We start from the raw sequence: 21,753 nt of genomic DNA, 5'->3' as shown, positions 1-21,753 counted from the left end.
CTGCTCTAAGTTCTAATTAGGGATTGGATTAGGGCAACAAACCAAAAAAAATTATTAAATATGCAGATATATATTCAAGTTCAAATAAAAATGTTGAACTACCGAAATTTTATTAAAAATTTTAATGCTGACAGTTTAGATGTTATGATATTACTTAAAATAAATTTATAAATATCCGTTTTTTTTTTTATTATTTATTTATTTGTTTTTAAACAATCTTGTTTTTCATATTCTTAGTTCAGGTCATATTTTTAGCAGCCTCAGAAAGGGTATCCAAGCGATAGAATTTAATGAAATGACAGAAAAAAACGAGAATGCGAGAAAAAAGTCTGTGGAACGTTGATTAAACTTGGCTTGGCATTGACATGAGACGAGGAGTTGCATCCACTCCACAAATTCAATCCGGATCCGGATATCTTTTCAGGCTGGTCCAGCAATTAGCCTAATACCCAAGGACCCGGTGGCTTTCTCGCTTGGCTTTTAGCCATATTGAGTCGACCAGCAGTAGTCATTTCCCCATGTGTCCCAATCATAATCAAAAAAGGTTGAACCACAACCACCACTCCACCACTCCACCACTGGTGTTTCTTTTTTCCTCAGGATTTATGTAATCACATGGGAAAGGAGGATGGCTGAGGAGGGACATTGACTAAAGGCTTAATTGTGACTTTGTGCATGTGTGTGTGTGGGTTTCGCATGAAAAGAAATCTCGAAATCATCTCCAGGTAATCATTTCATTTGCCAGGACATTTCTTGGTAATTCATTCGATTTGTCGCAAAAAGTTTGCCCTAATTTGGTGTTCGGTTTTTGTGGTGAGCTCTTGAATGAAAAAAAGATATTTTCGATAGCTGCTTGGAGCAGGAATATGTCGGTTTAATATATAATCCAATAAACAAGAATATGAAATCATAATAATCTTATATTAATCTTTAAGTATGATTTTCTTGATCTTAAAACCTAAATCTTATCTACTAAAATCCCTTTCATACATTGCTCTGTCACATGCATCAGCTTTCATTTTTCGTGTGAATTTAATTTCCCTCGCTACGCTTCGTTTGCTTTCACCTTGTTACCTCAAATACTGACAGGTGCCTGGGGTCAACTAGCCGAAGGTGAAAGCTTTCCCGCTAAACTTTATTTACCCGCAAGCGCTTTTAAATGTTTTCCACCAAAGCCGAAGCCCTTGGCGCCTTCTTTTCGCTCCCCCAAGACGTTTGAGGGTGGAGTCTTTAGCTCGCCACGTTTATTTATTGCAACGGTTTTGACAAGCTTTAAAATATTCCCGCTAACTTTGATCGCGCAGCGATGTGGGCAATCTCAGCAGGGCAATCTTACAGTGAGAACAAAAGTGTGCAAATATACAGACGGCATTAAAAAGTGCCTGTCAAATTAAACTTCTCCCATGCAGTTGCATACTTTTAGGCAGCTGATGTAATCCCAAAGTGCTTCTTAAACAGTTTTGCAGTCATTCTAAAAGTAAAATAAAATATATTTAAATTATAATTATATATATGTTATAAAACTGTTTAATATATATATTTTTTTTTGGATAACAGAGCTGAAGGTCACAGGAACTTTTCTTTCATTATAGAAAAGTCTTAACATTCTTTATTCTGTTAATAGTTTGGTTAGTTTGGTAAGCAAACGAAATTAAATTTAAAAATCGGCGTACATTTTTCTTAATTCTTCTTGATTCTTATTGATTGATTTATTTAAATGATTTAAATTCTCTTTTGTTTTCATAGCTTCGACTTTCTTTAATGGTGTTTAACAAATAGTGAAAATGTACTCTAAGATAATTAAACCGACTTAAACAAAAAGTAGCTAGACACATATATTTTTGTTCAGTGTGCACCCTCGCTAGCACGTGCTGGATTTGGACCAACTTGCACCTGGCTAAGGTATTCTGCTCGCTGATGCTGCAGCAAATGCAGCGTGACAGTCGCGGCTTTTTCACTCAAGGCACACACCCACACCACACACACACACACTGTAAAACATGTATCGAATTGTGGGTCGTTGGGTTGATGGTGAGGATGAGTGGATGAGGGGATGAGGGGGTAGCGGGTGCCCAGGAGGGACTTCACCTCAGCGCTGCATTTCAAAATTCAATAAAAAACCTTTTGTTTTCGCTACGCGCGCATTGAAAACTTTGAGCCAAGGTTTGTTGGCTTTTCATGGGGCAACATGACTTACCAAAGACTACCCCCTTGCCCCGCCCCCTTCTAACCACGCCCTGCTTGCGGTGCATTTTGCACGTACGCTGCATTTTTACGCTTCGAATTTTTAGCAACAATTCTTCTTCATGTCCCACGTGTGGGGTGTGGGTGTGTACGCAAAGGCGGCGAGGGCGTGGCATGTGTCTGTAGAATTTTAAATGATTTGCTGAGTGGGAGTGGGTCTGTTGTGAGTTTTCATTAAGACTTTAAACCGATTCTTTACCCTGGGAGAAAAACGATTCTGTGGCAGCTTTAAAAGTGCTGGTAAAAAAGCTTTCTCTAATATCGATTAGTAAAGTTGAGAGCAGCAGCGGAATAAAGCTAATTAATTCACATTGGCGCGCGGAGAACCTGCCACCATGACGTATGAGCAATCTTTCTGTCTGCCGGAGGTTTCATTGGTGTCATGGCAGGCAACTTTAACCTGCTTCTGCTATTTCTGTTGTTGCCGATACTCCTGTTTGGAATTACATACATTGTTGTTTTACAGCTGAAAAAGCTAGTTGATATCGCATATTAAAGGGATTTTTATGCTCAGCTTGTCAAGGAAAAAGTTTTCATGAATTTTCGCAGAATAAAAGTTTTATTGTTGGGTATGATTTGGCCGTCAGATTAGTTATTCGATTTAGGAATAGAAATCTAGGTAAAAAACATATTTAAGTCAAAAGTACTTACAAATGTTAATGGCTCTAGTAAGATAATTTTTTGCAGGAGCAATAAACATTAAAAAATATAAAGTGATTAAGGTATCAAGCTCCGCTTTTAAATATAATTTGACTCTAAGTTTCTTAGAAATAAAGCTTATTTGGGAATTCAAAAAATAAACTTGCTCTCACCGTTTATTTTGGTAGAAAATCAGAAAGTTGTATTTAAAGTTGTAGGCGTTATAAAGTTTCCAAAGAAATACTCTGATAATAATTACGTCAATTAAGAATTTGAAAAATACAACCTTTTTTTTGTTTTTATTGCTTTTGCTAAAAATATTCTTTTGGCTAATAATTTCACCAAGTCTATGCTATCCAGATGAAAATAAACGATTAAATCAGTGACATCATTACGTGTGAGTAATAAACTCCCAATGCAAAGACCCTAAGACGCGGTATTTTGAACAATTTTGTAGTGATATGTCTTAAATGCACCTATGCACCTCCAGAAAGTCTTTAATTTATACTGAATATGAATAAGTTATAGTGTTAATTTTTGACCATCTCAGATGATCAGAGCCATATTTTTGAGTCTCCTGGCATAAGCCAAGTTTATGAGAGCTCACCGGCACTCTGCAAATATCTCACACTGTTTCGACACCTGAGATAGATCCCAAAAATGAATGCAGAATTTGAGGGGGAATGGTGTTGGACTCGAGGCGTCGTCCAAATTTTGCGCTGCTCTGCGAGAGCACTCACACAGACATCGGACCGAGCAGCTTAATCCGAATCGACTTTCCCATTTTCCCACTTTTCCACTTTTCCACCCACCACAATTCCTGCCATCGTGTGTGGGTTCGGTGGTTTGGCTACCTTTTATTCTTTATGTGTATTGATTTGAAATGAATCTCCGTGTAAGCGAGGCCAAGCGCAGAATCCGCATCTGAATCGGAATCAGCAGCAGCAGCAGCAGCAACAACTGCAGCAGGAGCTTTTCAACTATAACACCACCTTTTACGAGCAGCCCCCCTCAACACCATCCATGTAAAAACTACTACAAATTGCAATGTTTCACTGCTGGGTATTATTGGGTATTTCAAGTTCAATCACTTGCGAACTTTTTAATTTTTTATTTGATTAATGGAAATTCCTATTTCGTACCATGCTAACGATAAAAAAACGTCTGATCTGCATACCAAATCATTCTTACAAACTCACTCTTTATTTACAAATTTGAAAAGTTTTGTAACTTAAATTTTTAAAATTGTTTTATGGTTAAGTAGTTTATTTTTTAATCTTATAAGCATTTTTAAGCCCTTTAAGTCTTTATTTAGTTAATATTATTTTACAGCATTTCATATTATCATTCAGCATAAGTATTCGTTTTTTAAAATATTTAGTATATTCTATATACTATCTATAAATTTGTAAGGAACTTTTACAATGCGATGCGAAATATTTTTGCTGTCCAGCTCAGTGTCTGCTTTTCTTTTTGTCGATACTCCTGTTTCGGTTACTGCTGCCATTTCCGCTCCTGTTCCTGCTCCGGCTTTGGCATATAACTTACTGTCATATTTTCATCTAGCCATGGCTCCGCACTGCCCCGAAGTCCGTCCCTCCGCTGTTCTCTTTGTTATTATTGTGCGCTTGCCTTTCTATTGAATGCTTCTTTCGTATTAAAAGTTTCATTCTTTTCTGCATGCTGCTTTTTGTTCTTTGGGGATCTCTGTTTCATGGCTTTTTCGAGGGGGGAAATGCTCTTCTGGATTTTGTTAACTTTGTTATTTCTGTTGTTGTCGGATGAGAAGCTGGTGGCTGCTGCTGTTGCTGCTGCTGCTTGGCGCTATTCAATTTTCAATAAAATATGTAAATTTATACCGCTATCTGTTGGCCTCCTTCTGCTCGCCCCCAATATTTTCCTTTTCCACTGTAGCTTTTAGCCATGGCCCCTGTTTTTGGTCCTGGTCCAGGACTTGTCTGCCTCTGCACCAGAAACAATTTTTGGAAAATCGCCAGGATAATGATGTCTACACAAATAGTAAAAACGGAATTAATACTAAAACATTGTTAAATATTTCTGATATTTCGGCTTATATTTTTGAAAAATTGCTAACGTAATTATGATAACTTTAAAAGCCATTTCATGGCAGCTCTTCGATGGTATACGTAACAACTTATAAATATGATCTAAAAAAGCAATTACTTACTATTTTAAGTGATAACAAATTTCTCCGAATGCTTATATAGCTTATAGCTTATACAGTTTTTTCACCACTTACTTCTAGTAAAATTGTACAGCGCCTTTAAATTTGTTTGATTAAAAGATTTTCGCAAAATTTGTAATTTAATTTATAAGTACCTAATTCCCTTTTCAAGAATACACAATATTAATTATCTTCTTAAGTATCTTCAATTTATCAAATTCTATAACCAGACATTTTATATTAAAAAAATATCAGTTAGTTTTTAAATTAGAAATTGAAAAAGCTGGCCCAATTGGTAGCATTTTTCCGAGTGTAGTTCCTGCTTCGGCCGTTTCTCATCGGCAACATTTGATAGCTTCAAGTTATGGCCAGAGTTGCCTCTCTCTCCGCACACAGACACACACACACACAGCAACACAGACACACTCGCTCAGACAGTGTCCCTGTCTGCCACTAAGCAGTGAAGTATGTTATTAATTTGTAATTTGTTTATGGTTATTTGTGCACAAATCAAAGGCCAGAGATTGTTACTTTGAAGTAGTCGATGCAAAGAGCTTACCCAGAGGAGAACTTTATGCTGATGTTAAGCAGAGGGGCAGGATGATGGCCAAAGGGGGGAAGGGGTGGAAGCGAAATCATTTTGAATATTTAAGGAGAATTATCCCATGATAAACTCGCTGAAATTGAGCCGAAAATTGACTTGGTATGTTGTTTGAAAAATATTTTTGCTTGTTTATCTTATTTCGGCTTATTTCGGTGATTTTTGCTGAGCTTACACATTAATAATAGGGTTTGGCTTATACAAGCCCTTCTAGAGTTCAAATTTGGTAAATAAGTTTTAAAGTTTTTAGCGGTTTTTAAATTGTTATACATACTTGAATATTTTTTATTTGCAAAGCAGTCATTCAAATTGAGTTATTTTTAAATTCATTCCTATAAAATAACAAAGAATTATTTATCTAGTCCAACACATTCTCATATTGACTTAATTCTATTTGGATGGAAAATACATTAACATTTGGTTTTGCTCTTCAAAAAAGTCGGCACATTCATTATAAATATACCTTTGAATATAAAAAATTAGTTTTCTGCAAAAAAAATGTTCTACAAATTCATTTGACTTTTAAATTTGTTTTTACATTACATTTTTATTTTGTAGGTATAATGACAAAAAGTTGAAATTTTTTTTTTTTGTATGTTTATTTTTTTTACAAAAAAATAATAAATGATTTCAAATTCAATTAGGTAGGTAACCTAAATTTACCAATAGATATTTCCTTAATATGCCCAACAACTTTTTGCCACAAAACTCGTTAATAGACTTTTCTAAATTTTGGTATAATTAGTTCAATTTTAGATATCTAAAGAAAAGGCTTACGATTTTTTGGAAACAGTTAACTTAACTTTTAAAGATGAATGGAAGGGTATTTTATGAACCCGCTTTACTAAGCTTACCTCTGGTTTCGATTTTTCACCCATTTTCTGTTAACTGGGCTGCAACAATGTAATCAATCATTTAAGTTCAATAATCACGCTTCCGTTTTCCCCTCCAGCTAAGCAAATCAAATCAAATCAAATCAAATTGAATCAAAGGAAATAAAACGTCAGGCAGTGTTGTGTAAGGACGGTTTATGTTTGACTTTTAAATTTTTCACACGAAAACCAACAATAAAAGCTGCCATATGAACAGCAACAATTCACTCATTCGCATTCATTGTCATTTGTTCCATCTTGCGTGTATTTATTCATGCATTTGTTTGCTTTCTGACGCTTGTTTCCGAAAAATTATGTGCAAACAAAGTTGAATTAAAAAAAAAAAAGAAAAACACAAAAAGCAGAATAAAATTGTCAAATAAGCGCAAAGACAAACAATGGCGAAAAGCGACGACTCTTCTCCAAAAAAAAAGACAAAAATCCCGAAATACAAAAAAAATGTACCGAAAAACAATAAACCCAAGCACACAAAGCGTATTTAATTGCCAGCCCCAGAAAAAAAAAGAGAATAAGGATCCTTCGTGCCATTCATGTTGCTTTGTCAATGGTAATTTTACTGCAAGGGGCACAAGTTCATAAATAAGTACGAGTACATGCTCCCCAGTCTTTGTTGTATCCACTAGACACAAGACCATTCGCATGACTGGCAAAAGGCAAGCGACATTTCGTCACTCCACTCAAGTTTGTGCTAAAACAAAAGTTAATTAGAATGTTCCTCCATCATAATGCGTTGCCCCGTAGACCCATATTCCACCCTCCAAACAAAAACAGAAACCCAGAAAAAAAAACACCAAAAAACAGAAGCTGAACAGACAAAGTTGCAGGCAGTAAATTAGATTAACAACAACAACAACAACAAACGTTGACAAAACAAACGCAACAAGCAATTAAAAATGTAAAATTTTGTGCTCTAAGCTTTCGTCTTCGCTCAACATTATTTGCGCAATATTATGAGCAACCAAGTTAAATGAAGCATTGCAAATTGGGTTTTGTGCTCAATTTTTTGGGCAGTGCTTCCCAATTTCAATTTTCCCAAAAATTGTTCGTAATTAATTCCACGTTAACATTATATATTATTGTGCAATCCAAATCCTTTTGAGTTGCTAAATGTTCCGCTTTTAAAAAGATACTATTTCCTTTTTCATAACTGCTTCTGTTTGCATATAATTTGCTGCCCAGGAAACGATTTTTCCGAATCTATCTCTATTTCCTGCGGAGGAATTCCCAAAGTCAACTGTTAATTAGACTGCGCGACTGTACCGTCAATGCTGTTTGCATGTTTTTCTTTCGGCTATTACAACTTTTAACTAACCATAATTTATGGTGCTCACTGGTAAAAGTTTGCCGAAGGAGCGGTCCTCCATGTCCATGTCTTAAGCTATTTTTAAATGGGCTTCGGACAGAAAGTTTTGAGAAGCAAAACAAACAACATTTTTGGCGAGTTTTTATGCAGACCATCCGCCCCTCCTGGAAAACTGTTGAAAACTGTAAAACCGTAACAGTTGACAGATCCTCCTAATGATAAACGAAACTTGCAAGTGGCAATGAGTTTTTAATGAAGCCCAACATGTCCGGCAAAAGCCTAAGAGCCACCACTGCAAAAATATTTGCACCATATTAAGAAAAGGGGTTTTACTAATTAGTAAAATTTATTTTCTTTTTTATTAAATTTTTTTTAGTTATATATATTTTTTTGAAGTGTTTTAAATTGATTTTTATTCATTTGCCTTTCTGCAAGCTTTTGTGTTTGAATGCGCCATAAGAATATTATATTAATATATTATATATATTTCGATGCCAAACACTCAGCTTACCCAACTTTTACCACAACAAAATTCCCCGTTTGAGTAAATAAAAATATAAGTGAATTTTAGTATACATTTTCGTTTGGCTTTAGTGCGATTAAAGCAATACCTGTTTGGTTTTTTTTTTAGTGTGGGAGAGAAGGTTTTGCAAGCTTCTGGTTTAGTTTGTGTTTTCAGTTTTCGGTTCCATCTGCAAGACAAACAAAGTGAAATGGGGCAAAAGTGGCTTTAAGCTAGTTGAGCGGCCCGAGCGTGTTTGGTCATATTTTCAACATGGCTAGCAAATAAATAACAGGACAAACTTTTCAATAAATAAAATTAAAAACTTTTTCTCAACGTTCCCCCGGTCAAAAGTTCGTCGCCAGGCGGCTCGCACACACAAATCTCTTTGGGTTTTCTTGTTGTATTTTTCGTTTCGTTTCGTCGAATCAAATTCGAGTTGGGCAAGCAAACAAACAGAGTAACAGGAGAGCGAGCCAGCGAATTGGGGCACCAGGGGTCAATGGGTATGGGGTTGTGGTTGGGGTTGGGGTTCGGGTCCACAGCACAGACAAACGGCAATTGACCGTAAAAATGTATATGTATATGCCAGTTAAGCCAAACGCCTACGAATGACTTCTCCAAGACCTCCAGGATAGAGGATCGCAGGGCCACAAGGGCTGCAGGGTAAGGTTGGCCAGGTCCACGACTGTTGTAAACTTGGCCCTCAAGTAAACCAACTGAAGCGCTTGAGGTTTGAAAACAATCACCTTGACGGCCGAATTTCATTTCGAACATCCTTGGCTTGAACTGCGCCCAAACAGTGGGCTTGGAAAGTTTGTGGCCATATGTATGTAACTTAGAACTTTTATAAACTCTTGGTTGCACATAAGAAACCAATTGTTATTAAATAAATAACTCTTACAAAAGAAGCCTAGACCAATATAAATTAATTGAGTTATGGTTGGTAATTGTAACTATTTTTAATCCAATTTATTTAAAAGCTTAAGGTATATTTTTAATTTATTCACTTAATTTCTAACTTATTACTTAACAGCTTTTAAATATACAAAATTTTTTTGTAATAAATGTCAAGTGCTATGCTTTTTGAAAAAAATCCTAAATAAATAAAGCTTTTAGTGTTTACTTGTGGGTAATATTAATTTTCGAGTAGTTTTTATACAAATGTTACAAATTAAATTAAATAAATTAAATAAATCTTCAGCTTGTACCAAAACAAAAAAAAAAAACATTTTTAAAGACGATTCGTTTCTTTTCATCTGGACCTTTTCATCCGGATCTGATAAACCTTTTTTTCAATTTGAAATTGAATAGGAAACATTCAGCATTCAGCTTTTGACCGCTTTGCAAAAAGTGCAACAGAAATTGGCGAAAACCTCGATATATTTTTGCGATCCCTAGCCACTGATTGCCCTGAACCAATCAGAATACTGTTTGCGCTCAGAGTGTAAGCAATCAGTTGAGCAGAGCAAGTGAGTTCAATTCGCGTCGCGGGGCAGCTAAATCAACTAAAAGTTGGTGCGAAGAAAAACAAAATCAAATTTGGACGGTTTGGGTGAGCTGAGTGGGTGGCCAAAAATGAATTGGTCAAGTGGAAAAATTGGCAGTGCAATTGGTGGAGAGTTCGAGGGGTGTCTGAAAAAGTATTGAAATACATTTAATGAAAAAGTTAGACAAAGTCCAAAGGGAAGGCGAAAAATAGGAAAACGTGGTATCCAACTTGCCTTTGGTTGCTGCGAAAAATGGTCAAAATCACGCCAACACCCAGGGTACACCCACAAAGTATCTGATGTGATATAGATGTAAGCAAGAGAAGCAAGTACGAAAACATGAACCGAGCATGCTAAACACTGATTGCGTTTTAATGCGGGTTATGGTTGAATGGAACGGGATTGAAGAGTGCTGAAAATTTGCTCCAAAACAATTATGAAATTCGGAAATTCTCTACTGAAACGGAAAATAAAGACTAAATAGGCAAACTGTGAAAAGGTTATGACTATCAATAGACTTTATTCTTTTATTCCTAATTTTTTAAACGAAATTACTTAATTCTCTCAAGTACAGCCTACACAACCTTATTAATAATTTGTAACCCAATTTTAATTTTCCCACACCGTTTTTCCATTCGAATCTCGAATAATTTGCTCATCTATCCGACTGTCTTCCTGCCGCATCGTCAATCATCGAAACATTTTTCACCCCCGCTTCATTTCCAAGATCGGGCCACAGCGACGGGCGGCTAACTGATGATTCCCTGACCATGGTCCATGACTTTCCTGCAGATAACAAATTGGGATGCCTCCAGTGCTCCATCTTGAGCAGCGCCCTCTTTATCACCTCCTAAATGGCAATTCTTTCGGCCCTTTCATGCTGCTCCTGTTGCGCCCTCTTCTGTCCGCATCCTTTGGGTGTCCAATCAGCTGCCCCTGCCCCAGAAACTCCTTCGCCTTCTTATACAGATATCCTCATTTTTAACGGCTTGGCATTTGCAAACTGCAGCGTCATTTAAACTTTTCTCATTTGATGGCAGCGGCGGCAGCAGCGACGCAAAAGTTCGTCCTTCTGCCGCTGATGCTGCTTTTGCCATCGAGTCCTCAATGAGTGGAAGGGAGACGGCAGGAGAAGGAAAAGGGAAGCGCCGACTTCTCGATAAACAGTGCACTCGCGAAAATGTAAGACATACTACATAGTTATATATTTTGTTTTTCTAAAAAAAACATTTATTTTATTGTAGATACTTGTGGCTTACAAAAAAAATACGACCATATTCTTAAAAAATTAATTGAATATTTAATGGGATCTTGCTCCTCATATATTTAGTGAACTTTTTCTACAAACAAGAGGTAATAACACTTCGATTGAAAATTTTAAACAGTTTGAAAAACAACACAAAATATAATCGTTTTGACATTGCCGAATAATAATTTAAAATGAATAAAATTCTTAACCACTTATATTTTAATATTTTTATGAGGAAATTTAGATTTGTTCAGTTGACATTGTCACATAATAATTGAAAATGAATAAAATACTTAGCCACTTATATATTAATATTTTTATGAGTAAATTTAGATTTGTTCAGTGGTCCTTTCAATCACAGTATTCGGAGTTGTATCATTTCTTATTTGGTAGGGCTTTAAGTATTTAAATCATATATATATATTATCTTTGTCATTATAAATGTTTTGTTTTGTTAACTAAAGAAAAACAATTAAAAATGAGTAAAATAAGTTAGATTAGTTTCGACTTTATCGTAATTTACTTTTTGATCAGTATAATCTTTAATACTATAAAATAATCAAAAAATAAATAACTTAAAACGAAATCTTTTACATTTTTTGCTTGTTAAGTAAACTTAATGTTTTATAAATCATAGTATTCTTTCACTTCGGCTGACATATTTTTAAAGGATCATGTTCTACAATCAATAACCTCCAAACAGTAAAAGCAAATTTTTCCTATCTGTAATTGACAAGGTTCTGGGCTACATGGTACTCATAGAAATTTTGGCCTTAGTGTCCCTGTCCCCAAGGCTCGTCATTGTTTGGCCAACGCATTTTTAATATGCAACTAATTTGCAGGACACGACAGCGACGCAGTGCGGCTGAATGGGACTGCAACCTTGCAGGATGGGGCAGGTGCAACTCGCTTGTGTCCCATGACGGCAATTGTTTGAATTCAATTCCCGCCTTTGTCGCCTCAACTACTTTGGCCAAAGTTTCGCACGCCCAAGTGCCACTCCCACTCCCACTTCCAGTCCCTGTCCCAGTCCCATTCCCCTCTCAATTTCTTACTGGCTCCCAGGGCTGCTGTTTGACTTTCAGTCTCGAATGATTTACCTTACAAGATAAACAGACCGACGCAGGCTTTGTCTGAGCAGCCAAGTTTGACTTTTGTCTTTTGTGCCTCTAGAGTTGCGCGAATGCTGCTTAGCCTGCCTCTGCCTATGCTTGTATGACACTAGACCAAGCTCAACTTCATTTTAAGCCAGAAATTTCGAGTGTTGAGTGTTTAATGTACCAAATACATTTATAATATTAACAATACTTTTTGTGTATGCCAAACCAACATTTTGTGTCATACTCTTTTCTCCTCCTTTATTTATTTTTTAAGCTTGATTAAATTTGTAATAAAATTGATTAAATACCTCGCTTTTCCCTGAATGCAAAAAAAAATTAGCTTGCATCACTATTTTTGCCTGTTAAAACAAAACAAAATTGAGTTTTCTTTTTTGTGGTCTACAGGACTAAGTCTTTCACTTGTTAGTTAAATCGTGATTGTAAGGCAAATCATTTACATCATTAACAAGAATGTAGGTGTCTTTAACCTTTACTTAAATACTTTAAAAAGAATCGAATTTTTTAATCATTTTTAACTCAATTTCAAAATTTTTTGTATTGGTTGGTGAGCAAATACATTTTAAAGTTATAAGATATTGGCTTTAGTCTTGGCTTTTTCCTTACAACAAATTTCCCGTGTCATAAGGGCACAATTCTACTTACATCTCAGTAGCTGCTTTCCCTGCTCTTTTCCTTTCCTTTCAGTGCTTTTTGGATAATGCGCTTGAAATTGTTGCTAAGAGTGGCGCATTCTTCTTCTCCTCGGCTGACGGCGCATTGGGTCTGGGCAATGCAATTTCAACTCTTTGATAACTCGGCTAAAGTGCATTTGGCTGACGACGATATGGCCCGCGCCTCGACTCCTCTGTCTTATCAGTGAAAAGAAAGTAAGACACATGAAAATGCAATAGCCAAAGTTTGATATGAAACGCAGCGACTGGAGTTCTCCGCTCCCCCTCCCCCTTCTCACCACCCCCCCAGCGTTAAAACCCGCTTTTCTTCTTTCGCTCAGCCGCGTATTGCAAAAGTTTTCAATTGTATTTTTTCCCGCTCAGCCTGAATCCGCTATTTCTTAAGTTTTCCACCCATTCCCGATTCTTGTTCGCACTTTTGCGTTTTTGTATGTGATTGCGTTTAATTTTGAATGTTGCCGCCAAGCTGATAAATTGCCTTGGCATTTGCATTTGCATTTCCCGTTAACCACAGTCACACCCCCCTAAAAAAAAAACCTCTGCATCCCCTGAAAAAAGTGGGGAATATTATCGCGCAACTTTCTTAAGAGATGAATTGTCAGCTGAGCAAATGCAACTGCAAATGGGAGGGTGAATCTCAAAGGTGGGATTGCGGGCAAAAGGATTTGAGTCGAGAAAGTTTTAAGGGGATTCAGGGTGCGAAATTTTCCGAAGAAACTTGCAGTTTTATTGATTTTGGTTTACCTTTTTGCCATTTCTTTCACCTGTTCAACTTGACAGTTAAAAATTGATCAAATTGGTAATGATTTAAAGCTCGTGCTTAATGTAAGAAACATTTCTTAGAATCGCATGATATATTAATAGATACCGGTTAACAACCGAGCCAGGAAAATTTTAAGTGAATACAACTTGGCAATTTTTGTAATCTAAGAAAAATTCCCTGCTCATTTTTTACTACCTCCCCTTGCACTTGATGGTCAAATAGAAACCGCAACTGTCAACACATCAAATCGACCCATTAGCTTGCCCTCCGTGTCCTCCTTTTTTTTTGGCTTACGCAATCTTGTCTTAAGTTAAAGTCAAAATCCGCCAATTGAACATAAAGAAAACTGTAAAGAAAACACATTTATGTTTGCAAAATATGTCACGTCCTGAAATGTCCAAGTGCCAATAAGTGGAAGAACTAAAAGAGGAACAGGATGGAATCCTGGAAGGAGAATAAAGAAGAAGACGCCGGACAGCGAACACATGTTCCTGTTAGTTGGACACTGCACAGAAAAAAATGATTAGTAAATTTCAAGCAATTGGATTTAATTCAAATTATAAATATACATTTTTTTTAATTTTTATTGTAAAAGAAGTATTTGTAAAAATGCAAATGCATATGGATATTGACGTTCTTCGTGGCTTCGTACTTTATAAAAAATTACTGAGCTCGAACACAATTAAAACAGAAACACAAAAAAAAAATAAAACTATTGAAAACAATGATATTTTAACTTCACGCATGGATTGACCGTTTAAAATTGATCTTAATTTCTGTAAGTGTGTCCTCGACCTCTCAAAACTTGTCACTTTTTACGCGCAGCTGCAGTTTATTTAAAGATTGGCTGGGTGGCACCTTCTCCTCCCATTTTCACCGCCCCATGTTGCCTTATTTCGGTGGCATCGCTGACGCTTTTCGCTTACTTTCCGCTGCCCGAAACTTTTCCACTCTCGTCACACTTTCCAGGCCGGACTTTCACCGCCCACTTCCCTTAACACTTGTCGCTACTTTTTAGGTATTTTGATTTTTAAGAAACAAAAAGAAAGTAGAAGTGACGGGAATGCCGGGGAACGAAAGCTTAAACTAGCCTTGGAACCCGAATATAGATATTCCCTTTTGTTTTCCTTATGAGCTAAATATGGTAAAAAGCATGCAACTTTTGATATCAATACATAAATATTATAATATATATAACTTCTAATTTTGTTCTTATCTTTTTATTGCAGGTAGAATATAATATGTATAATATATATATATACAGAAACACATATAAATCGGAATATTGTTGTTTTAAAGAATATTTTATTTTTGGAATAGCAGCAAGGGTATATAACTTTGCTTCCTTTTGGGTTAATTATTTAAAAATAAAAAGTTATTAAATAATATATATAGGAAATGCCTTTTCTGGGTTCCGTTGAGATCAAAACACCGTTTCAAATATAGTGTAAATATATAAAGTGGCAGAGGGGTCGAAACATCAACGGAAAGGAAACTTTTGTTGCTGATTTCTTTAGCAATTTTCGGCAGCTGTCCCCGCCGACTCCTCCAGTCTCCTTATTCGCATCCTTATCCTCATCCCCAGTCCACCGCCACTCAACCGGCGTCATGTGCGAAATAAGTTTCACACTTAACGACATAACAAGTTTTCGCCGAGCGTTGTCCACGTCTTCCTCCCCCTTTTTGCCACCCACCAGCGACACGACATTGTCCACGGTTTTCAGCATTTTCCGGGATGTCAGGGTTGTCAGCGACAACGCGTTGATTTTTGAGTGCAGGTCATTTCACAAAGAAGGAGGAGCAAAGCGCATTGTTAGCTGCAAATGAAACAATCTTCAAGAACGTTTGAGAGCTTAATTTGAGACAGTTATGGCTGAAACGCAAACTGTCAAGTGGGTCAAATGTGATGAGAGAGATACTTGTGCAGATGCAAGCAAACTGCGCACTATATACACTGCTTAAGAATTTTCCAATTTATATCAAAGTCTATAAATATCATATATAAATTTGTTTCAACAAATCTTCTAATATCTATAGAAAGCTTTATTCTCTCCAAGACTAAAATATAACAATTAATAGCTTTATTCACGCTTTGGGTTTCCCAAATCAAATGAAAACAACTAAAAATCAATAAGCAAGCATTGCTTGAACATCAGGGTGTTTAAGATATTAATCAGCGTTTTCAGATGAAAAATTGACTGATCTGGAGAAACTACAAAAATAATTTTTTAAGAGAATATAGTGTCAAAAGAACTAAAATGCTTAACAATCTAAGTCATTTATTCTTTCCTAACTTATTGTTTCAATGTCTTTAATTACAGCTTTCTTTCTCCGATATTTTCACATAAATTCATATCTTCTTATGCACTTATTTTCCAGACTGTCATGTTTCGGCGTAGATTCCCTGATATGTAATTTAATTTCATGCATTGCCTGGCTAATGCGCTTTGTCGCTTAAAAGTATGCTATAAGTAAGGAAAATGCGCCAATGTGCTTAACAAAAAACAAAAATAAAGTTTAAAAAAAGTTTGGCGATGGGAGTGGGTGGTGGGTTGGGGGGTGCCGAAAATTTTTGGCCAAATAAGGGGAGGGGTTACTCTTCAGATTTGGTAGTGTCAGAGGCAGCGGCCTGGAAACAATGCGCGACATTCAGGCGACATTGTTGCCAAAGCTTTTTACAACTCGCATGGGTTTTTTCCCCCTCCCGCTCACCATCGCGTTGTCATTTGGGCCACAGCAGTTGTAGCATATTATCTAAATGTGTTGCTCTACATATGCGAGTGTGTGTGACAGTGTTTGTTTGTATGCGCTTGTTTTGTTTGCTCTATGATTTGTTGTTGTAATGTGCTTTAATGTGAAAAGTTTTTAATGCTTAAACAGTGCCCCCTTCATTACGCCCCTGCCCGCGCCCCTCCCACCCTCTGCAACTTGGAGAGTCACTCACTGCCACAGTCACTCTCACTCAAGAACAGAGGCAGAGGGGTACACTGCGGGAAAAGTCGAGGAGCAGCCAAATATATTAATAAAACATTAATTTATGCCTAGTTTTTTTTTAATTTATTATTATATATATTATATATTTATACTATAATTGTATATCTATAATTGAAACCCTTTCACTGACTGCAAATATTTCATTTAAGTTGGTCGTCAGGAAAGATCTGATTAGTAATGTATTCTAAGTAATGCATGACTGTAAAATTAATTTGATAAAACTTAGCCGGAAAGAATTTTAATCCATTGGCGATAATAAATTAATAATCATAATCAGTTAAGCATTCTATAACTTGCTTAATCGCTAAATAGTTCTAAATAAATACAGTAACATTAAAATTAATAGCAAAATAAAAATTAAGCTTTATATTTTTTCTTTAATACATTAATAGGGCCGCGCAATTTAGCGAAATCTCTTCTTTCTCAAAAGAAGACTAGTTACTTACATTTTTGTTTAACCCCCTTAAAATTACTATTTATTTCAGTGCACAAACAAACCCAATTGTGATTGTGCTTCTATTTTCTTTGGCTCTTCTTCTGATTCCGTTTCAGATGTTGCTGTTGCTCCTTAAAGTCCTTTTCTTCTGCTCCTTGGTACTGCGTTAGTTTGCAACTTTTATTTGTGGTTTTTTTATGTAAATGCGCCCAAGTGATAAGGCAACTTTTCGGCTACTGCAGCGGCGTGAGAGCGACAGAGAGGGGAGAACGCTGTCGCTACATGACAACAGCAGCAACATGAACATGCTGCCAAGTGCTCTACATCTCTCGCTCGCACTCCTTGGCATCCTTTCGCTTTTTTGTTGTTCCTGCTGACGCTGGGAAATTAAATTTCAGTGACTTTGTTGTTTATGTGACGTGGTAAAGGAGTATGGTGGGTAAGAGTGAGATAGCTCGCGCCAGAAGGAGCATAATGACTCGAGGAAAACGTTTGTGAGTGCAGAGAAAAATTGGTTAAACTATACTTATTGCCGTAATTTTTATCAAAAGTTCTAAAAAGCTATAAATAATAGGTTTTATATTTTCAAAATCCATAATGTAATTTTATAAATTTGTACTTACTTGAGACTTAATATATACATAATGTTATTACTTATATTATAGTCAAAGCAATAGTTCGAAAATGGTGACCTGTTTTTAATTTTCAATATTATTAGGTATATTCAAAGGAAATGCTTATAAATAACATAAGCAAGTATTTAAGAGTTTAAAGAACTAGAAAAAAGGAGAGAGGAATGTCATTGGAGCTATTAAAGCCTAAATGAATTTATTTTATGCACAACAAGGAGGAATTGATTTTACTAAAAATTTATAAGTCACTTACCTGCTTTAAACAGGACTTTAACATTCAACTCACAGATATTGAAAAGTTTTTATGGATACTGATGATTTCTCTTATTCCTGCAGGGCATTTGAAGTTCGAACTTCGTTTTCGGGGGTTTCCCCTCAGAACATTTCTATGGGGCATTGTGTCAGTGTGCCTGTCATAAGCTGTGTGTGCCTTGGCCCCTTTGTCCTTTGCTTGCGAGTGTATGTGTGTGAGTGTAAATTAGAGAAATTTACGTTTATTATTATTTTTAGTGGCAGTCGCTCATCAGAGTCCGGGCACATAGGGCACTTACAATTCCACTAGCAACCGGAGCCGGAGTCGGAGTCCATTGTGCGAGGAGGAGGCTCGACTGACGGGTTCTACCCCCGAAAGCCGCCCGTTTGCAGCTCCCCTGGGGATATCTCGGCTATATTTATGTTTTCAGCATGTGCTCGTAGTAGTTTCACTCGGCCTGCTCATGCCACTCATGTGTGGAAGCAGATAACATGCAACCAGCCGCCCAAGAGACCGCCCAAGAGACCGCCCAGCGAGCGACCGAGGCACACAGATAGGGATGGAGAACGCCTTTTGAATATGAAATGAAAATGCAACTTGGTCCTGGTGATGGTAATAATTATGGGCCCTGCAGGCGATAATTGCCCACTAAGCGAGCCATAATCTCAGGCGACGTGGTGAGTGGGGCGGGGGGAGGGGGTGTGGGCAAGGGGTTTGTGGAGGCCGCTTGTGTCCAAAAGAGAAGACCCCAAAAGCCAACTAAACCGCACCGCAGTCGGAGAAACTTTTTTCGAGTCCACTCACATCCTCTCAGCACATATTGCCCGCTTCCACCCACTCTGCGGTTGCTTTGTCTTCCGCAGGAGCTATGCTTTATCTCACTCACCCTGCTGTGTCTTTTGGTCAGCAGTCAGCAACCAGCAGCAGGAAATTATTCATGGCATCTTCAGCTTGAACTTCCTGTGGCTTTAAAAGGGGGTGTGGCCCTAAAACGCAATGTTTAATTGCCGTTGCGATGTAAAGATATACATAAACAGAAACTTATGAGTTCTTCGTATGATAAGATACTAATGATATTTTCTGATAATAAGTTGTAATAAGAACAACATAACATAAACATAATAACATGATTTTTATGCGCTTATGTTAAAAAACAATGAAGATATGTCAACTTAGCAATAAATTCGAAGTCTTTTAATTTTTTTTAAATTGTTAAAAATACCTATATCTCGAGTTCTATGTGTATATATATATATATATGAATTTAGATTTTAGGGATTTTATTCAATTCATAATAATATTTAAATAAATGATGTGTCAATTTTAAGCATGAGGGGGAGTGATAGTGTTTTTTGTTACCATCATGAGCACAAAACTTTTCTCATTTTTATTTTAAGCCTTAAGTTTGCGCGTTTTATGCCCCTAAAGTCCCTTTTTCCACCCGATCTGCCACTTTGTGCTTGAGTGCTTTTGTCATTGTGAAAAGGCAAACATTATTGGCTCAGTGAGATAAGCTCCGACTGTAAACTATTTTTTTTACATTTACGTGGCGCTACCTCCCACAAGTTTTGCCCATAACCGCCCAATCTCTGTCCTCTTGGCAAACGCAAAATGCGAAAAATATTATGCCTTATCCATTTTAATAGTCAATCGTTTTGTCATTTCGCTTCGCCTGCCTGCTTGGGTGGAAGAAAAATTAATTTTATTTTAATGCCCGTTGCGGGCATTTGAGAACGGGTTTTCTCGTTGTTGCTGTGGCCGTGGCTTGAGTGGGATTTCCAAGGATTTTCCTTATCAGTGATGCGGGATCGTTTCGACTCAGCCCCCCGTTCAATGTTGTCAGGTGTGTGAGCTACCTTTTTCAGTTTTTGTTTGCTTTATTTATTGCGATTTAAGTGAGTTGTCAAGCGGGGATAAGGAAAGTGCGACACAAGGGGAAGGGGCTAAAAGAAAGACAAACAACTGAATAGCGGGGTGTGTGGTCTTCATGTGGTTATCAAATGTGATTTTAATTGAAATTCTAGAGAATGTGGGGCAACCGGTTACGCGAAGAGCTTGGATACATTTTACAAATTGTTCATGATAACGTAATTCTTTGCTTAATCAGGTCAACTGTTTTTAGAGGTTAAGGAAAGTCCTCAAATTAATTTTACACAAATTACACTGACTTTCGAATTAAAACCAAAATGACCTTATATGTATTTTATATTTATATTTTATACATTTTTTATCCTTAAACCAAAACCTAACACACGTATGTTTCCTTTACTAAATTAATTTTGTCAAACAAAATGGTTTTGCAACCGTTATTGTCACTGGCAAGCAAGTAAAAAATAGTTTATAAATAGTTTAAGCTTTTAGCTCCCTATCAAATGACAGCGGGTATATATAAAAAAGAAAAATAATGTTGCCCACTTAATGAACTACTTTAAATAATTTTCCAACTGAAAATTATTTTCATTTACTAAACTTTGTCGTCGTTGCTCCTAGTTGTTGGAGACCCTCAAACATCCCACTTACCACCCTACACCGCACCCCCCTTTTGGCCAACGCCAGGACTTTCAAGAACGCCTCTCCTCTCATTCAATGGCAACTTTAGCGTCGTTAACAATTTGGCAAGATTTAAAAATGGCAGCAATTGAGGGGACGAGGTGAAGAATGAAAAGAACCGAGTGGGTACCGAGTGGAGAAAGCGAGACTCCAAATAAAAATATCACTTTACTGTGTCGCCCGACAACGTTGAAATCGCTGCCAAGGACGGGGTAATTTATCAAGACAAAAACCAAGCAACAGTGGCAGACGGGGTACGAGTGGAACAGATATAAAAGCCAGGGATTCACTGCAAAAAAGTGGTTAGCTTTACATTATTGGAAGAAAGAATTTCATTAGATCTCGGAAACAATTTAAAGTGAAAAATAAGGTTTTTGTTCTTCATATTGAATTGAAAGTAGTTTGAATAGTAGCATACAAATAAATTTAACTTTTAAAGTTTAATAGTCCTCAGCAAAGAAGTATTAAATAATATTTTAAAACAATAGGAATAAATATACACAGTAATTTATCCTTAAGTACACAAAGTTACCAACTTTAGAGAAACTTATTGGTCGAAGTTATGTTATTACTTCTACGGAATTTATAAAAGACACGATGTTAATAACATTTTTTATTAAACAAAACACAATTCTTAGGTGTCCGTTTGAGAATAAAAAAAAATTAAATTGAAGGTTTTTTTCCCAGTGTTTAGATGCCAGCAGCAGATAAGGTAAAGGGGCTGATGGGGGCGTGTGCGAGCAGCAGCTTTGAGTCTTTGGTTACTTTCTTAATTTCATTTACGCAATAGCAGCGACGCCGGCAGCGGCAACTTTCCAGCTTCCTTTGGACTGTTTTGTTTTTCAATTTGGCCCTGGCGATGGAAACTTTACCAAATACATCTCAAAAGCAGCAACAGCAGCAAGAGACGAGGGCAACAACAACAACAACAACAGCAACAAGAGCAACAACAGGAGACGTGCAAAGTTTCTATTAAAACGGATTTAATTATGTAATGGAATCATGATAAATTTCGCGCAACGTGAAAAGTGTTTGGCCAAGTCTACCCTTCTCGCTCGTCCCCTCAAGTTGTAGCATACAAAGGCCAAGGAAAAGGAAGCTAAGACAAAAGTTGAACAAGTGGAGCAGGCTAAAAACCGGAGAAGAGATGGACGGTCTGGCCAGATAGCCAGATAGATGGATGGATAGGCAGATAATAGGGGTGTGGCCGAGAACCTGGCAGCTCGT

At 36.8% G+C, this 21,753-nt stretch overlaps 2 long non-coding RNA genes across 9 annotated transcripts in view; one reads left to right on the top strand and one right to left on the bottom strand.

Annotated features, from left to right (window-relative positions):
- Positions 1-21,753, top strand: part of LOC128262954 (uncharacterized) — a 130,445-nt gene that overhangs the window by 11,410 nt on the left and 97,282 nt on the right. The gene's annotated exons all lie outside the window — the stretch shown is intronic.
- Positions 17,235-18,410, bottom strand: LOC128262956 (uncharacterized). Its single transcript, XR_008268396.1, has 3 exons — positions 18,275-18,410; positions 17,977-18,173; positions 17,235-17,470 (listed from the first exon to the last, which is right to left on the bottom strand). It is a non-coding gene; the product is annotated as an uncharacterized LOC128262956 (long non-coding RNA).

Source organism: Drosophila gunungcola, unplaced genomic scaffold (genome assembly GCF_025200985.1).
Source record: "Drosophila gunungcola strain Sukarami unplaced genomic scaffold, Dgunungcola_SK_2 000001F, whole genome shotgun sequence".
Taxonomy (NCBI): Eukaryota; Metazoa; Arthropoda; class Insecta; order Diptera; family Drosophilidae; genus Drosophila; species Drosophila gunungcola.
The sequence above is the reverse complement of the archived record's forward strand: the minus strand, read 5'-3'. Positions and strand labels throughout refer to the sequence as shown.